The 18818-nt window shown below is 41.9% G+C and overlaps 1 non-coding gene across 1 annotated transcript; it reads left to right on the top strand.

Moving 5' to 3' along the window:
- The first annotated feature begins 14603 nt into the window (after positions 1-14603).
- Positions 14604-14677, top strand: TRNAI-GAU. The gene has a single exon. It is a non-coding gene; the product is annotated as a tRNA-Ile (tRNA).
- The last annotated feature ends 4141 nt before the right edge of the window (positions 14678-18818 follow it).

Here is an 18818-nt window from a genome sequence, read left to right as displayed (position 1 = left end):
TCCACATGTGAGATCATGCAGTGTTTTTCTATGTCTGGCTTATTTCACTTAGCATAATGCCCTCCATTTCATCCATGTTGTGGCAAATAGTAGGATCTCCTTCTTAAGGCTGAATAATACCCCACTGTGTGCGTGTGTGTGTATACATACTACAATTTCTTTATTCAGTCATCCATCAACAGACCCGTAGTCCATCCAGAATTTCTTCAGAAATTTCCATTGTGTCTCCAGAATTTCTATTTAGTTCTTTTTTCATATATCATTTCCATCTCTTTATTAATAGTGTCTATTTGGGGAGGTGTAATTCTCATGTTTTCCTTTAATTCTTTTTTTTTTCCTTTTTGTCTTTTTTCGTGACCGGCAACGGATTGCAACCCTCAGTGTCGCGCCCGTACCGGACCGGGACCGGCTACGGTATCGCAACCCTCGGGGTTGCTCCCGCACCTCGCTCAGCCAGTGAGCAGCCGGTCTGTATGTGGGATCCGAACCCTCGGTGGGAGCGCTGCCGTGCTTCCCAAGCGGCACACTGTAGCAGTGCGCCACCGGGCCGGCCCTCCTTTAATTCTTTAGGCATGGCTTCTTTTAATTCTTTGACCAAATTTATAGCAGCTGACTTAAAACCTTGAGTCAGGTCAAATAAAGACAAGTCCTGTGAAAGTAGCTGTTCAGTGAACTGCCACACAGTTCAAATAGTAACAATTCTTTGGGGATGGGGATTCTTGGAACTCCAAACCCATCCAGCCCTTTACTTAGCCATTCTGGAAGTCCCAATCACTGATTTCAGCCATTATTTTTTCCTAATATATATGCTTAAGACTATCAATTTCCCTCTATGTACACTTACCTGCATCTCACATGTTTTGTTATGTCACAATTACCATTCAATTAAAAATTTTCCTGATATTCATTACAATTTCTTCTTTGATTGCCTATTTACAAGTATATTGCTTAATTTCTAAATATGTGAAAATTTTTCAATTACCTTTTTGTTACTGATTTCTAACTGAATAGTTAGAAATAGTGATGGTTTGTGTTTCTACACAAAGTATGTGGTTTGTATACTCCGATTTCAATCATTTCAATTTGTTAAGATTTGCTTTATGGCCCTGCATATATTCAATTTCAATAAGTGCTTCATGTCCAGTTGAAAATACTTCATATTTTTTCAGTTGTTTGATGCAGTGCTCTATATATGAGGGTACTTCAAAAAGTTCATGGAAAGATTTGTATTATCTTCTAATTCTATTTTTCCACGAACTTTTTGAAGTACCTCATATATGGATAAGATTAAGTTTTTAACTATTTTGCTCAAATCTTTTATATACTTATAGAATTTCCTGGCTGCTTGTTCTATCAGTTACTGAGAGAGATGTACTTGCAGATCTGTCTATTTCTCCTTCTTGGTTCAGTCCGTTTTTGCTTTATACATTTTGAGGCTATGTTATTAGGTGCATACACATTTACAATTGGTATATTTTCTTGGCATATTGACACTTTTATCTTTATACAAAGCCCCACTTTTTATTTTTAGTAATACTTCTTTCCTTCTTTCCTTCAGTTCTACTTTGATATTAGTACAGGCACAACATGTTTCTTTAGTGTTTTAATGGTGTATCTTTTTCATCCTTTTATTTCAACCTTTCTGTGTCCTTATGTTTAAAGTGTTTTTCTTGTGAGTGGCATACAAGTAGACTTCAAAAAGTTCATGGAAAAATAGAATTAAAAGATAATGTGGTTTTCAGCAGGAAACACCATCTTCTAGTAATTAGCCAAAATGACTAACACAAAGAGAAAGAGGAGAGGCACCTGATATGTGTTCTCTAAGCCTTTTAGAAAGCATGGAGTTGTTCCTTTGGCTACATACATGTGAATCTACAAGAAAGGTGACATTGTAGACATCAATGGTATGGGTACTGTTCAAAAAGGAATGCCCCATAAATGTTACCATGGTAAAACTGGAAGAGTCTACAATGTTACCCAGCATGCTGTTGGCATTGTTGTAAACAAACAAGTTAAGGGCAAGATTCTTGTCACTAGAATTAATGTGTGCATTGAACATATTAAGCACTCTAAGAGCCAAGACAGGTTCCTGTAATGCATGAAGGAAAATGATCAGAAAAAGAAGAGAGCAAAAGAGAAAGGAACTTGGGTTCAACTGAAGCACCAGCCTGCTCCACCCAGAAAAGCACACTTTATGAGAACCAATGGCAAGGAGCCTGGGCTGTTGGAACCTATTCCCTATGAATTCATGGCACAATGGGTGTAAAAAATATAAAATAAAAGACCAAGACTGCTGTACTGTAAAAAAAATAAAAATAAAAATAAAAAAAGATAATGTTAATTCATCCCTGAATTCTTTGAAGACCCCTCATATAGTTGAGTTTTGTTTTTTTTCCCATTCTGACATGATTTATCATTTAATTGGAGTATTTTTTTTATATTTGCACATACTATAATTACTAATTTATATTAGATTTAAATCTATTATCCTACCATTTCTCTAGCCTTACCTATTGAAAGTTACTTTTCTTTTTTCTTTCAGTATAATGAAATAATTTTATTATTTTATTTTAGCTTTATTATTTTATTAGTTATATATTCTTTTAGTATTTATCCTAGAGAGAACAATAGGTAAGCTTGAGTTATTAAAGCCTGATGTATATTTATTATTCTTACCACGTCCCTGTAATGCTAGAAACTTAGATTTTAACTCCATTTACACTCCTCCCACCTTTTTCACTTTGTTGTCGTGAATGTCAATCCTACATATACTCCAAAAGGCTTTGCTATTACCTTTTTGTACAGTCAATATTCATTTATAATCACCCATACTTTTACCCTTTTTGGTGCTCTTTATTTTTTCCCGCATCTCTATGTTTCTGTTTGGGATCATTTTTCTTCAACCCCCCAAAGTCATACTCTTTAAGTTTCCTTTAGTATTGGTCTTGTAAAGAATTCTCTCCGTGTTTATTTGTTGAAAATGCTTTTATTTTGCATTTTTTCTTTACCACGTGTATTAGTCCATTTTTGTTTTTTTATAACAAAATACCTGTAACTGAGTGATTTATAAAGAAAACAAAATTTATTGCTTACAGTTTCTGAGGCCGGGAAATCCAAAGTCCATCTGATGGTGGTGACAGTGACCCAGGGGTCTCACATTGCAAGACGGTGGAAGCAGAGAGAGTAGAGAGAGAGAAAGACAGACTCTCCTCTTTTAAAGCCCTCAGAACCATGCCCCTGACCACTATTTTTAATCCATTCACTACTGCATGGCCCTACAATCCAACCACCTCTTCAAGGCTCCACCTTTCAACTGCCATGATTGGATTTCCCACCCTCTTAACAGTCACAGTGGGGGCTGAGTTTCTAATACATAGAACTTGGGGGACACAATTCAAGCATCACAATTCAAGGAGTTATGGGGGAACATAATTCAATCCACTACACCCTGCAACAGATTTTTCTGGTACAATGATTTGCTTAGCATATTTCTACTGCTGTGCAAACAGACGCCTCTTTCCTTTTATTTCATTCTTTCAAGTATTGAGAATTTCATGGTAATAGGATTTCAAAACATGGATAAGAAATGAATTTTAATCTCTGTAAACAAATGAGGATGAAATTAGCATTTGTCGCTGATGAATTTGAATTGATAGTATCAACTCTAAGTTTTTAATAGAAAGGAAGAAAACATCATTTAGGGTAACACTGAAATTCAAACAGAAGTGCCTTTGTTTTTTTATTCAGAAATACTATCGTTTATTATCCCATTTACCTTTATTATTAAAGCATATTTCTACAGATTAGAGAATTCCAGGTTAGTTGTTATTTTCTTTTAGTTCTTCTGTCTTGCATTGTTTCTGTAGAGAAGTCACTATCAACCTAACTGTTGCTTTTTGAAGGTCGTATGCTTTTTTATTCTAGTTGCTGTGACTTTGCCTTTGGTCTTTAGCAGTTTTATTTTGATGTGACTGGATGTGCCTTACTTTGTATCTTTTATGCTTGGGACTTGAAGCACTTCTTGTCATCAATTTTAGGACATTCTTGGCCATATTTCTTCCAATATTTCTACTCAATTTCTTCTCTCTTTCACTGACAGAATTTCAATAACATGCATGTTAAACTTTTCCACAGGTTTTTTTTTTTATATTTCTTATGTTCTTTTCTATATTCTCCATTCTTTGGTCTCTGTGCTTTAGTTTGTGTATCTTCTACTCTCCCACATTCCAGTGCATTATTCTTTCTTCAGCTATGCTTAGTTTTTTTTTTTTTTTTCCTTTTTGTCTTTTTTCGTGACTGGCAACGGATCGCAACCCTCAGTGTCGCGCATGTACCGGACCGGGACCAGCAACAGGATCGCAACCCTCGGCGTCGCGCCCACACCTCGTTCAGCCAGTGAGCGGCCGGTCTGTATGTGGGATCCGAACCCTCGGCGCGTCGCGCCCGCACCTCGTTCAGCCAGTGAGCGGCCGGTCTGTATGTGGGATCCGAACCCTCGGCGGGAGCGCCGCTGTGCTCCCAAGCGGCACACTGTAGCAGTGTGCCACTGGGCCAGCCCCGGCTATGCTTAGTTTACTGCCTAACTTATCTGTTCAGTCGTTAAGTGTGTTTATTGAATTTTATTCAGGTCTAGGATATTTATTTTGTCATTTTACGTAGTTCTCAGTTTTTTTGTACCACATTTATTTATCGTGATTTTTCATGAACATATTAATTGCAGTTATTTTAAAGCCTATGTCTTATTATTCAAGATCTGGATCTTTTGTGGATATGTTTCTATTATCTGTTTTCCCTCGGTTTTTCTGCCAAAACTTGTTTTCTTATGTGTCTTGTTATTTTGATTGAGTGCCAGTATTCTGAAGCTCTGCATGACGTTATCTTCTTCCAAAGGTATTTACTTTTGCTTCTGTCAGGTAGAGAGGCTAGAAGCCTATTGCTTTAATCCAATCAGGAATTGAGATGATTCTAAGCTTGGCTTCACTCTCTGTGAGAAATGCTTTTTCACTTGACCTTTACTCCACACAAAGGCTTGTGATGTTTTCTAGAATCTCTCCTCCATGATAGGCCCTTAGCAACAACTTTATTCCCTAGACCCCTTTACATTGCTGAAATGTCTGTTCAAGCCTTTCATTCACTGCTTTCTCTTTTGGAATCAACAGATGACTTGAAGAGAAAGAATCTTCAAGTGCCAACTCACCTCTCCTGACTTTATTCTTTGTTCAGATCTTGTTCTCAAAAATTCTCCCTGTCGAGGTATCTCTGAGATTTTCAGTTCTTCGAATTGTTCCAAGCAGGATATGTTGTTCGAAAAACCTAGTCAGCCATTGCCTAGTGGAAAATTCATATGGAGGTTTATAACAAAAGGAGTGGCATGACAGAACTTAATAATGCTGACCTGACCAGAAGGCCCAAAGTAAAGGATAACAAATCAATTATAATAATGAAAATAGCTAGCATTTATCGATCATTTCCTATGCACCTAGTCACTGTCCTAAGTCCTTTTACTTATATTAACTAATTTAATCTTGACAACAAATTAATAAATTAGATATTATTGCTTTTTTCTGTATTACAGGTGAGGAAGGAAACGCATAGAGAAATTCAGAAACTTGCCTAAGGCTACACAGAAGGAGAGCCCAGATTCAAACCCTGGCAGCATCACTCAGAGGCCATACTCTCTGAAGTAATGGGTTGCTGTAATACTGTTGGCAGCAGATAGTCTGAGTCACAACTAGTATTACAGCTGGAGAGTCAGAGAAGAATAGACAGCTGTAAGAAATACTTTGAAGAAAGACTCAACTGGTGATCAAATGGTTGCATGGCATGAAAATGGAAGAAGTCAAGGACAGTTCTCAGGTGCCAAGCCTCAATACCTGGAAGGTGATCACGCACTGACAGAGGTTCAAAGATGAGATGGGTTGGTGAAGTATTTTTACATGAAACCTTGGGAGCTTTGGTGATTCATAAAATGTTTGCTATTCTAGGTAAACCTTACAGCCTCTAGCAGAAATAGCAAATAAGGTTATTATTGCTGAACTTAAATGGAGTACAGAAAGTAAATTGATCCTCAATATCAATAAGCTCACAGAATTGAAAAGAATACACTTCTCCCCACCCCCTTACACTTCACACCAAATCAAATTTTTCTGTCTGGGCCGGCTCCATGGTGCACTCGGGAGAGTGCAGCGCTTGGGAGCGCAGTGGCGCTCCTGCTGCGGGTTTGGATCCTATATAAGGATGGCTGGTGTGTGGATCCTATATAAGGATGGCTGGTGCGCGGATCCTATATAAGGATGGCTGGTGCGCTCACTGCTTGGGAGCGCAGTGGCGCTCCCGCTGCGGGTTCGGATCCTATATAAGGATGGCTGGTGCGTGGATCCTATATAAGGATGGCTGGTGCGCGGATCCTATATAAGGATGGCTGGTGCGCTCACTGGCTGAGCGCACGGTGCGGGCAACACCAAGCCAAGGGTTGCATCCCCTTACCGGTCACAAAAATGAAAAAAAAAAAAAATTTTTTTTTCTGTCTACTCCAGAAAGTTTAGATTAAATTGTTTAATACTATTAGTTTTTGAAATGGTATTTATCATTCTTGCCAATTTTCAAAGCAGTACATGTTCACTGTAAAAAAAATATTAGAAAATACAGCAAAGATGAAGGAGAAAATTAAAATCATAATTCCAGTACTCACAGGTAACTCCTATAAACATTTTGGGGCATATTCTTTCAATTTTTTTCTATGTTTATGCCTAAATATATTCTATACAATTGGTTTTATGCTGTGTATGCTGTTTTATGGTTTGCTTTTTTGCATAATAATACATCATTAACATTTCCCCATTTTAAAAAATATTTTTGAGAACATGGATTTTAATAACCTCAAGAATACACATTCCCTTATTTTGAGGAATTGATTTATTCCACTAGGGATATGTTATTTTCCTGGAAGGGTAGGGGAGACTGAAAACTGATCACAGATGAATACAATGGCAACATCATCAATCATCACTGCCTGTGGCCTCAGTCTCTGTATTGAAAGAAGATAATCCCAGCAGCACAAGCCGTAGAAAGGGATCAGCCACTGGAAGAAGTCCCCATGAAAGCAGAGACTTTGTTTTGTTCACTGCCATATCCACAGTGTCCATTTTATAAAGAGCTTCTGAAATCAAATAGAAAAAGACCAACAGCCCAACAGATAAATGACCAAAAGATTTGAATAAATTGAGTGCAGACAAATGCAAATGGCTCTTACACATATGAAATATACTTCCAAGCACACTTATAATTAGAGAAATGCAACTGAAAATAAACATTGCAATCTCATTTATGAGATGGGCAAAAATCCAAGTATACTGGGGACTATTACTAACAGAGTGTATTGTCAGCCACTGCTGTGTGTGTGGTGACACCTTCAGATGACTGCGTCCCAGCCACCGTCTGTCTGCATCCATATGAGAAACCCAAGTGAGAACCTTCCAGCTGAGCCCTGCCAACCCCCAGAACTGAGAGAGATAATGCTAATAAATGATCATTGTCATTTATACCACTTTGCTTAGAATAATTACACAACAATAGGTAATCAGAACAATGATACTTGCTTTTTTCTTTACCATGACATCATAATTTAAGAGGATGAAAATATACCCATTTAATGTTTCTAAAAATGTATCGGTTGTACATGATAAATCTTCATGCTCAGAGTGTGATTCACTACTCTTTTATTCATTTAGACAACAAATGTTAATTGCATGCTAATTAGGCATCAGACCTTGCGCTTGTTGTTAAGGATAGAGGGGCTCACAGTTCACAAATGGAAAGAACCAAATACAAGGAAAGTGTGACAGGCACCCTGCTAGAGGTGTGTCCTGGATACCCTGGGGTGCACAAAGGAGGAAGGGGCCAACTTTTTCTCGGTTGGAGGGACACAGAAAGCCGGAGATAGTCGAGGAAGACTTCAGAAGGGACGTCTGGGCCAAGTTCTGAAAGCTGGGTGCTTTTCCAGCTTGTTAGCGGGAAGGGTTTCCCAGACCGAGAGCAGTCCACGAGAAGAGAGTGGGAGCTACAGGGATCTGATCCTGAGGCCTTTGTTTCACACGGCTGGACTGAATCCCTTTATACTAGATAGTCGCTGAAGGCTTTGTGAGTGAGCAGGTGCACGTTGAGCCACATTGAGAAATATCAGGCTGGAAAGAAAGGTTGAAACCAAGTCATGAAGACCTTTTACTCTATGCTCAGAAAAAATTCTTGGTAAAAATAAGAATTAAAATATTATTTTAAATTTATTACAAATTAACAAACAACATCATGCTTGGTAATAAAACACCTGGAGCTTACTATTTCCCTTTCATTGCACTTGATTAAGCTGTACCAGTTGTCTACAGATGGCGTCTGTTCTGATTGGTGCCTCCATTCTGATCAGTCAGAGCCCTCGTCCAGTTTTTATTAATTAATTAATTAAAAGATGACTGGTAAGGGGATCTTAACCCTTGACTTGCGGTAAGGGGCTCTTAACTCTTGACTTGGTGTTGTCAGCACCACGCTCACCCAGTGAGCAAACCGGCCATCCCTATATGGGATCCGAACCTGTGGCCTTGGTGTTATCAGCACCGCACTCTCCCGAGTGAGCCACGGGCCGGCCCCAGTTTTTAAATATTTAAAAAATTCATCCCTCAAAACATTATTAAAATCAAGAACAAGACAAAGTGGGTAGCAGTCACCATTTCGTAAATGATAGCCAATCATTACATAAGGAACTAAGACAGTAGGTATAAATATTAGAAATAAATCAACATTAGTTACAGATGATTTGATTTCCTACTTTAAAAAAAGAGAGAATCAACTTAAAATTTCAAAATTGATAACAATCACAAATGAACAAGAGTAGAATGCCAATTCTCCTGAAATTTATCTGTACATTTTATGCAATCTCAAACAAAATTACCAGAGGGTTTTTCCTTCAGGGGAAATGTGACTAAATCACCTTTAAAGAAAAACTAATCTGCAAAAAGTAAACCTGTGAGAAAGATTAGGAAGAGCCTGACACAGTGTCTTTGTCTTAGGACATCAGGTGAGGGGAGAGCCAGCTCGCAGGGCTGGAGCAGAAGCCCTGCGGAAAGGCAGCCTTAACGTGACAGCCCGGCCCCTAGAAAGGGCACCGGACACAAGGGGAGGTGGGGACGGAGGGCAAAGAACCCCCAGCAGGTGGCGCTGTGCGTGTCCCCATTCCTGACACACGCCCCTGGGGACTTTGAGACCCTCTTGGACTCAGCAGCCCAGGTTAGGGACAGGAAGACGTGCATTATTTTTCCCTCAAGCCCACTCTAAGATTCCACCTTAGACCTGAGTAAAAGCGTTGAGACTGGAAACCTGCAGCGGGCCGGGAGCCTGTCTGCAGGGGGTGCCCTCGCGTCCTGCCGCGGGGCCTCTGGCACTGCTGAAACGGGGGCTGAAGGAGATCACGAGATTTTCCCGGAACACCTTGGACAACTGCCCAGTTCCACGGGGCCCTTTGAATGTCAGGGGTTGACTTTTTTCCCCCTAGACCCAGGAATTTGTTTGTAAAATTGCAATGAAATACATGTAACATAAAACTTACCACCTTAACCATTTAAAAATGTACAGCACAGTAGTGTTAAATATAGACACACTGTTGTACAACTCATCTTTTTTTCGTTTTGCAAAACTGAAATCCTATACCCATAAAATAATAACTCCCCACTTCTCCTACCCCGAGCTCCTGGCAGCCACCGCTCTGCTTTCCGTGTCTATGAAAGTAAACTACTCTGTGGCACCTCACACAGAGGAATCATAACAGTACCAGCCCTTGTGTGACTGGCTGATTTCACTTAAGACACCGTCCAGGTTGTAGCCCGGCTCAGGGTTCGACTGTCGTTGAGCTTTTCTTCTTCTGCACTATGAACTAGTCCAGGACTCCAACATCCTGTTTCTCTTTTTCTTAAAATATCTTCAGGAAAATTATAATGATGAGAAAAGTCAAAAAGAAAACGAAAGCTTCTATTAAAAATGCTTTTTGATTCAGGTTGAAGTTGAAGTGAGAGACCCTGAAGGTTTTCTCCCAAATTAGGAAGCTGTCAGGATCAGTAGATGGTAAATACAGAAAAAGTGACTCAAATAGAGGAGTGACATCAGAATAAAAATCTCCTCATGGAAAGCATGAATAAAACGAGGATGGTTACACAGAGCTATTTATTTGAAAATAACACATAAGACAAAAGCAAAAACAATATTTTGCACAACCTTGGGGGAGAGAGCAGGAAAAAGCACTTATGGTCAGGGGACTCCCATGGCTCCTTATCAGGTGCACGACTTGGTCTTTGGCCAATGTTAACTCATTAACTTATTATTACTCTTTTGAATTAAAATTCCTTATGAGATACAGTGGATTTTTTCAAATAATCCTTTTACTCACAGGGTCTGGCTGGGAGTAAGCTGCCTTTGTTCAATAAACGAATGAACTCTCTCTTACCAGCAGGGCCGCCTGAACTAACAACACGCATAATAAAATTTATACTCTGAATTCAACTTGCACTCAATTTTACTATCATCTCCTCCCACGTGCCCTTCATTCATATGGCAATAAATGTAGTGGTCCCGAGCGTGGAATCTAGATTGCATTGCCTGAGTTAAAATTCATTACACACTTAGCAGCTATGTGACCTTGGGTAGCTACTTCATCTCCATACCTCACCCTACTCATCTGTGAAATGGGGATATTGGTAGCACCTGGCTCGCTTTGGGCGGCATTTCCAACAGCAGTTTTCTGCATCATCCTTTGGGCTGCCACTGCCTGTTGCTAGTCTCTGGGTTACCCCAGCACTGCCACCCCCATGTCTTGTTTGAATTTCAGCTCTGCCAGGGCTTTTGTAACTAAGTCCCCATATCGAATTCCCTGACTTCTTAAGTGATAGAGCTATCCCTGTTATTGCTACTGTTGTTTAGCTTTGGAGTCTCATAATCACTTTCCATTGACTCCTACTTCCCCCCGCCCCAAAAGCCCCTATATCTGTCCTTATCTATATAGTTATTAGGTTTGGGAGAAAAACATTCTTCACGTTTTGCTGTGTCTGCAGGGGCATCTGGAAAAGCTACTGAGTGACCAGCCTGTGTTCCCTCCTTGCGGAACTCCCAGGGCGACTGCCCTATCACCTGCATTTTTGTCTTTTTTTGACCCCTGAACTGAAACATGATCAAAAAGGGCTACTGTCCTTTTTGGTCACCTCAGGCCGGGCTCTTGGTCACTGTGTACTCCCAGACCCCACCATTGTAGCAAGGGATCCTCAAGGCTCTGCCCTTGCTGCTCACAATTACTTCACTCTGACTTGCTCAGTGTGAGGTGTGGCCAAACTTTGGAAAGAAGATTCAAGCACCTTCTATATGTCCTTTCTTCCAACAGGCCGCCTTCCCCCTTTGTCCCCTGCCCCTACTGTGAGGTGGGTGGCTTGGATTCAGGGCTGGGAGGGTGGCAGGCCCAGAACTAGAGTGAGGCAAGAGAGGGGCCTAGCACAGAAGATTAAAGGAGGCGCCACTCTCAGGGCCCCACGAGTCACGGGTGGCCATAAGAAGGAGCAGCTCCTTACAGTTTGCTTAATAGGCACCTCTCTTGCCTCAGCCTTGTCCTGCCCCTGTAGACCAACTTTTCCAGTAAAACAACAAAAAAAGTAGAATGTCAGGGTTGGAAGATGTCTTTAATGACAGATGACTCCACTGTTTGTCCAAGTGTGGTCCATGGAGCACCCACTGGGTATGTATCAGAGTCTAAAATGCAGATTCTTGGGCCCAAGCCCAGACCCACAGGTTCAGATCTTTGAGAGGTGGGGCAGGAATCTGCATTTCAATAAAGTGTCCCGGGAATTTATAAATGAACAGTTGAGAACCTTGGCCACTTGATGCTTACAACAGGCAACACAGCCTCGCAGAGCGGCCTGTTGCAGGTCTAGGCTGGCAACTCTTAGAAAGTTTGTTCTACGGAGCACGATTCTGCCTCCTGTAACTTCACTCTTTGTCTCAGGTCTGGACTCTAGAATGACACGAATCAGTTTAATCCCTTTTCTATACAGCAATCCCGAAGTACTTGTCATCTCCTATGTCCTAAGCCCCACTTTGAATACCTTCACCCTCTTTACCAAGCAGTCCCTGCTCAGTTCACTCTTCCTTCTGTGCCACCAGCACATAAGGAGAGCAAGAAATGGGAAGAGGCTCGCACCACCGACCCAAACATAAGGCACTGACATGAAACGTTCCCTGCGGGAAATCCTGGCTCCAGGGGCCGGCCGGCGTCCCACAGCCTCCCGGGGTTGCGCTGCTGCCCCCTGGCGGCGCTGGGAGGTTCTCCAGGGGAGTGAAAGCGGGTGGTGGGGCCGCCTCCCCACACGCGGGAGTGGAAATGCAGACAATCCGCCCCTCGGAGGAACAGCCACGAGCTGCTGTCATGCTGCAGGAGAGAAATTCAAAGCGAGGAAGAGAGGAAAAGAGCGTGCAACGGGGAGAGGAGCCGAAGTGAAGAGAGCCCCACGGGGGTAGCGCAGAGTGGAGGGGCGCTGCCCGGTCTGGGCCTGGCTTCGTCGTCAGCTCCAAAGGTGAGTCAGGTCAGCCTCGTGCAGCCTTTAAAGTTGGAGAGACACCCCTAGCAGAGGGTTTCTCAGAATCATTCATAGGAAGATGACAGTGTGTCGATTTCTGCTTCCTGAAAAGAAAATGAATGCATTGTGGAAGTACTTTTTCTTAATTGTGTAGGGGAAAAGAAAACAATCTTCACTGAGTCGAAGGAAAATGGTTTTTCTGGTAAACAGAGTAATCCTGAAGGAGCAATAAACTACAGGGCGAAAGCAAATTATGCTGGACTGTTAGAGACAACTTGCTCAACAGGGGGCAGCGAGTGGGGATTGCAGAAATTATCTCTGTATTTGACCTATGGGGTCTCTGAGCAGGTGGATTTGACATGGTCATTTTAAAAGTGTGCTAGAGCTCAAAGGAAGTACGTTTTTCATTTCACAGGAGACAAACAGTGAAGGAATCCTAGGCAGGTGGTGGAAGCACTCTGGGACACAGTAGGTATGCAGTAACTTCTACTGAATTCACCTGTGAGGGCGTAGTTAGGAGAGAAAACAGCACAGGAGACAGAGAGAGCTTCAGATGAGAAAGGATTCTGTGTCCTGAAGACCCAAAATGTTTGCTGGAAATAGTCAACAGTACAGCTTAACATCTGCCTCTGAAGGAACAGGTATGGAGATGGTTGATGTTTAACATTCAGTGTTATTCAAAACCAAGCAATGAGTTGGGGTCCCCCTCCCATCTAATTTAAGAATAAATAGTTTAATTTACCAAGCCAACCACTAAAAACACAATCACCGAGCCAAAGATGTGTTGCTGCTTCAGGTTGGAAATTTGGGGTAAAAATAAGTAATGCTAAATACTGACCCAGTGCTAAATGTTAAAAACTTAGACACCTATATATATATAGGCTTACTGTTGCTATATGACACAAATCAGAGGTTTAAAATAAAGTAGTATTTTATAAGGGTGAACACTAAAACTGTAAATGTGAGATATAAAAGGGTTTCTCAGCCTTAGTACTATTGGCATTCTGGACCAGATCATCTTTGTTGTGGGGAACTGCACTGTCTGTAGGATGCTTAGCAACATCTCTACTAGTTATCTTCAGCTTCACCCCAGTCAGGACTATTAAAAATGTCTCCAGACATTGCCAGATGTCCCATGGAGAGCAAATTGCCCCTCGCTGAGAACCACTGAGATATACCAATTGGACTGAAAATGAAAAATGTGTTGAGAATGTCATTTGGGAGTTATTATTGATTAATTCTCTTTGTGCTTTTTATTATCACTCGCCTCCTGTGGGAGGAGGCAGCAGGTGCTGTTATCACTACCCTTGTTAGTGCAGAAGCATGTGTGACACAATCCTATCACCGTCACACACCGGGATGGTGTATTAGTCCGTTTCTGTTGCTTCTAACAAAATACCTGGAACTGGGTGATTTGTAAGAGAACAAAATGTATTGCTTACAGTTTTGGAGGCTGGGAAGCCCAAAGTCCAGGGAATGGATCTGGTGAGGGTCTTGTCTTGGTGGTGACTACAGCAACTCAGGGTATCAGGTGGCATGTATGGTGGAGCAGAGAGAGAACTAACCTCCTCAGCTGGTTCCTTTTAAAGCCATCAGACATGACCACAATTCGTTAGGATCAATTCATTCACTAGGCATAGTCCCCATAATCCAATCACCTCTTCAAGGCCCCACCTTTCAATTACCATTATAGGATTTACCACCCTCACAACAGTTACAGTGGGGATCAAGCTTTTATTACATAAAACTTGGGGACACGATTCAATCCTTATCAGATGGACGTGTAAGTCGCTGGTTGTTCACAGTGGAAAGAAGGTACTCTTTCCACTTCAGATTTCTATCAAATAAGAAAACTTTCTACCAAATAAGAAAATTGTGCATTTTCTTAGTACTTAGAAAGTTTAGAAATTGACTAGAATCTGTCATTACCTTGGATCCACTCCAGTGAGCATCTCCCACATTTGAGGGATCCTCACTCTCTTAGAAGAGCTACCATTTGAGGCTGGCTGGTTAGCTCAGTTGGTTAGAGCATGGTGCTGATAACACCAAGGTCCAGGGTTTGATCCCTGTACTAGCCAGCCACCAAACAAACAAAAAAGAGCTGCCCTTTGAAACGACGAAGGGGGAGTGTGTAGCTGAGTTTTGTGAGTTTTTCAAGTTCCTACCATAATAGTGAATAGGTCTTTCGTAGCATGTTTGAATCTGTAAATTTACATGGTGAGTTCTGTGAATAAAAAAGCAAATTCACTGCTATTTTCTCAAATTGTAGCATTTTTGGTGAGCTTGCTTTGAAATAAATCCATATCATAGGTCATAAAAACTAAGTGACAAGAGGAACATATAACTGAGAAAGAAGCATAGAAAGAAAGTGCACTATGGTAATCAAAAATGCAAGTTAAAATAATTTCATTTTTGCCTATAAAAGTAATAAGAAATGCTTTATTCTTTCTAACGCCCAGTGCTAGCTAGTGTGTGGTGAAACAGGCACTCTTATATTGCTGATGGCACTGGAAATGGATACAGCTTTTTTGGGAGTTGATATTACCTCAAAAGCCAAAAAATTGCTCATGCTTTTTAATTAAATCATTATTTATTGTAAGGGAGTGATCTAATGCATGAAAAAAAGCAATTTTCATGGAAAGATATATCTGTTAGGATTAGTCATAATAGTGAGAAACGGTAAGTAAATATCCAATAACAAGATATGGGTAAGTATAATTTGATATAGCCTACTCTGTGCAATCTGATACAGCTGTGAAAATGATAGCTGTGAAGACCACACAGTAACAGAAAGAATTTTTACATCAAATGTGAAGTGTTCATTAAATGCACCTGATGATTGAAACCATCTAAAACGTGTGCATGCACCTGTACATATGTTCATACACGTATGCATATATTTGAAAGAAAAGCTCCAAAATACTAGCAGTTGTTGGGCTCGGAGTTCTGCAGTTGTTTGTAATGACAAATGGTTTCCTTTTCTGTATGATCTAATTTTTCTGATTTGCTTTCACAATTTTAAAGAAAATATTCCAGACGAGAAAAAGACTGTCCACCACCGTCACATCATCTTTCCTATTCATTTCTGCTCCCAGATAGACTTACTCCGTCCTGCTTGTCTACGCCCCATATGCTACTTTTTTAATCTCTGGACTTTAGGAAAACACTTAAACCACTTCTCTTTTTAAATAACAATTTTAAGAGGTTTGATCAAGAAGTTTTAAATGATAAAGGTAAAACCTGCTCATGGGGGAAAAGTAAAAAAAACATTAGGGTAGGAAGTGGCAATGAACATAACTTCCACGCTCACCTCCAACACTTTCCTCCATACCCCATGCCCGGGGGGCCTTTCCCTGTGTTTCTCTCCATAGGGAATGATTATTAACAATGGTTGGTGTGTGTGCTTCTGATCTTTCCCTGTGCATTTACATATACGGTATATGTAGACATTACAACATGAATGAAATCATGTTATATATGGGTCACCTGCCTACGCTAACTGTCGTAGGTTGTGCCGAACAGCCCTCCAAAAAAGGCATTTATGTGCTCACTGGCAGTGTATCCTTAGCCCTGTTTCCCTCCTTCCTCTCTCAAATCCTAAACTGTTTAATCTCTGCCAACCAGATAGGTGGAATTATAAGTGAGGTTGAATACAGTATGAAAGGTTTGCTGGCCAGTATTTGGGACTCTGCATGGGAATCGTCTTCTCTTTCCGGCTGGGTGCCAAAGCTCAGTTCTACCGTGACAGCTACCTGTCTCTCAGGGAACATTCTTTAAGGCGTGACAGAATTAGCAGCGTGTCATTCTCTTTTTAGTTCTCATCCATCTTGTCAGTTTACGAAAATAAAGGACTTGAGGGCATAAGAATTGCCTCATTTATAAAATGAATCTAATATCTGTGCCTTGTGTTGGTCTGGTCTGTTGGCTGCTGCCTCATCAGATCTGATATTATCACCAATAAAGATATCATTATTTTAAAATTGAGTTTCTACCATTATTTGCAGCTAGTGGCAAAAGAGATCAGTCAATTTGAGATATTTGAATTTTAAAAAATCCATATGCGGCCCTACATTATTTTTTGTAGTGGGACATTGTTCTTTAAGAGTCACAGGAGACTAAAGCTCGTGCCTCTTAACCCATTAGTGGCCCAAGGCACAAATGTTTGTGTTGTTATAATGTGACACAAACAAATGCAGATGATTTCCACGAAGCTGCTGTGGATTTAGAGGCTGGACTCTTGGCTTGCAGGTATGATAGAAACAGTTCAACATTTCCAGAGGAATTTATAAATCGGTGGCAACTCCACTGCACAAGTGTAAACGCTTGCCTTTCTCCTCCCTTTGTTATTTCCCTTCTGTGATGTAGGAGGAAAATGTTGTGGCCCGTGGCTAGAAGACGCGAAGTCCACACTGACCCTGAGACGTAAATTCCACTAGCTCCTACGTGGTATTTACATGCTGTGGTGTGCAGAGGGCCTGCGTGTTGCAGTTCACAAGTTCTAAAACCCCATGAGACTGTCAGAGAGCAGGGTGCAGCACGTCTGGGGCTGAGACTTAGGAAGAGGGGCATGTGGGGCTGGGGCTTTTTCTGTGATCTGGCCAGGGGCAGCATGAGTCTGGCTTCTCTCCAAAAACCCTCAGATAGCGCAGCAGCCACAGAGCGGAGGGGCCTCCCTCAGGTGGATAGGAGCAAGCCCAGTGCGAGGAAAGGGACCCGCCGTCCGGGTCAGCAGCCCCTATGGGTGCAACCCTCCTGCTGCTCTAGATAACTGGGCTTGTCCTTGGGTATGGGAGGGTTGTTTTTCCAGGTGGGGGGTTAAGTGGCTTAGCTTATGGGGCACTCCTGTGGTAATCAACCTCATGAAGTGTGGACACAGTAATTGATCTGTAACCCACACAGTGACCAGTTGTCTGTGACTCAGGCCTACTCTCTGTTGGACAGAAGGGCATGCACCTGGCAAGCCCCATCAGCCCAGAGGACTGATCTAATTTCACCTTGATCGGTGCAGAGCTGAGTAGAGGAAGGAGCTGCTGTTTACTCAGGACTGCAGTTTTCCTGATGTCCTGTGTGTAAAGACACCACAGCAACAATTTTTACAAGGACATTACAGAAAAAAATGGAGCCTTGTGAAGGGACATTTGAATCAAGGTTGTGGAATCATTCATTAAACATATTGAAGACCTACCATGTACCAGGGAGACAAAGATGCACACACCCATCCACAGTTGCTTCCGGGAGCAGAGTTGGTAGGACAGGCGGCAATCAGGAGGCAAGAAGAGCAGAGGGGTGACTGGGAATGGCCTGGCACAGCATGTTGTGGGGGATAAAGGGGCTGTGAAACCTGCGGTGCTCAGCTCCGTTGCTTTGTGTCCTGTTATCTCACTGCATTGAAACTGTCAAAGTCAGTTCTGGTGGAGAGAGAGCAGCACCTCGAGTTTGGCAGATCTTAAGACACTTGCGTTCTATCTAGCTGTGTGATCTTGGGCAAGTTCTTAACTCTTCTTACCCTCAGTTTTCTGACCTATAAAATGGGGATAATTCTTAGCTTAAATGAGATCAGGCATCCACAGGACTGATCAGGAAGGTGCAGCGATCTCCTTGCATAGTCCCTGACTTGCTTTGGGAAGCCTTTTCTTGCTGGCTTCTGTCCCTTTATTATTGCTCTGGGGAGAGGTGGAGAGATTGTGGGTTTTGAAGTCATAGAGAGCAGGTTTCAAATAGAGTCACAGAGGCCTCATTTCAAATCCCAGTTCTACCACTCACTAAGGAGGCAACTGAGCAAATGAACAGATCTGAATTTCAGTTTTCTCTGTAAAATGGGGGCATGCCTGCATCCCGGGGAGCTGGGGGGTTAGACGAGGTGACATGTGGAAGGCCTTGGCACTGGTGATCCACCTCTAGTTTGGGGTTGACCCATTTCCCCTCACACAGACTCCTCCTGCAGTTAAGAAGACCCTGCAGGGCCGAGCCCGTGGCGCACACGGTGCGGCCAGTCTCAAAAAGAACAACAAAAAAAAAGAAGACCCTGCAGATACCAAATCCAGGTTCTGAGTATGACATACCCTAGAAGCACAGCGATGGGGATGACAATCCCATACCTCATTCTAATCCCGGGAGCCAAAAGCTCTGGCTAAATCACCCTGCCTGTGAGTTAGCGAAGGTTCAGCTGGAGAGAGACACCACCTGGAGAGGAGATGCCTGCCGGGACCTCTGCCAGCA

The sequence above is a fragment of the Galeopterus variegatus genome, unplaced genomic scaffold (genome assembly GCF_000696425.1).
Source record: "Galeopterus variegatus unplaced genomic scaffold, G_variegatus-3.0.2 Scaffold208, whole genome shotgun sequence".
Lineage (NCBI taxonomy): Eukaryota > Metazoa > Chordata > Mammalia > Dermoptera > Cynocephalidae > Galeopterus > Galeopterus variegatus.
The sequence above is the reverse complement of the archived record's forward strand: the minus strand, read 5'-3'. Positions and strand labels throughout refer to the sequence as shown.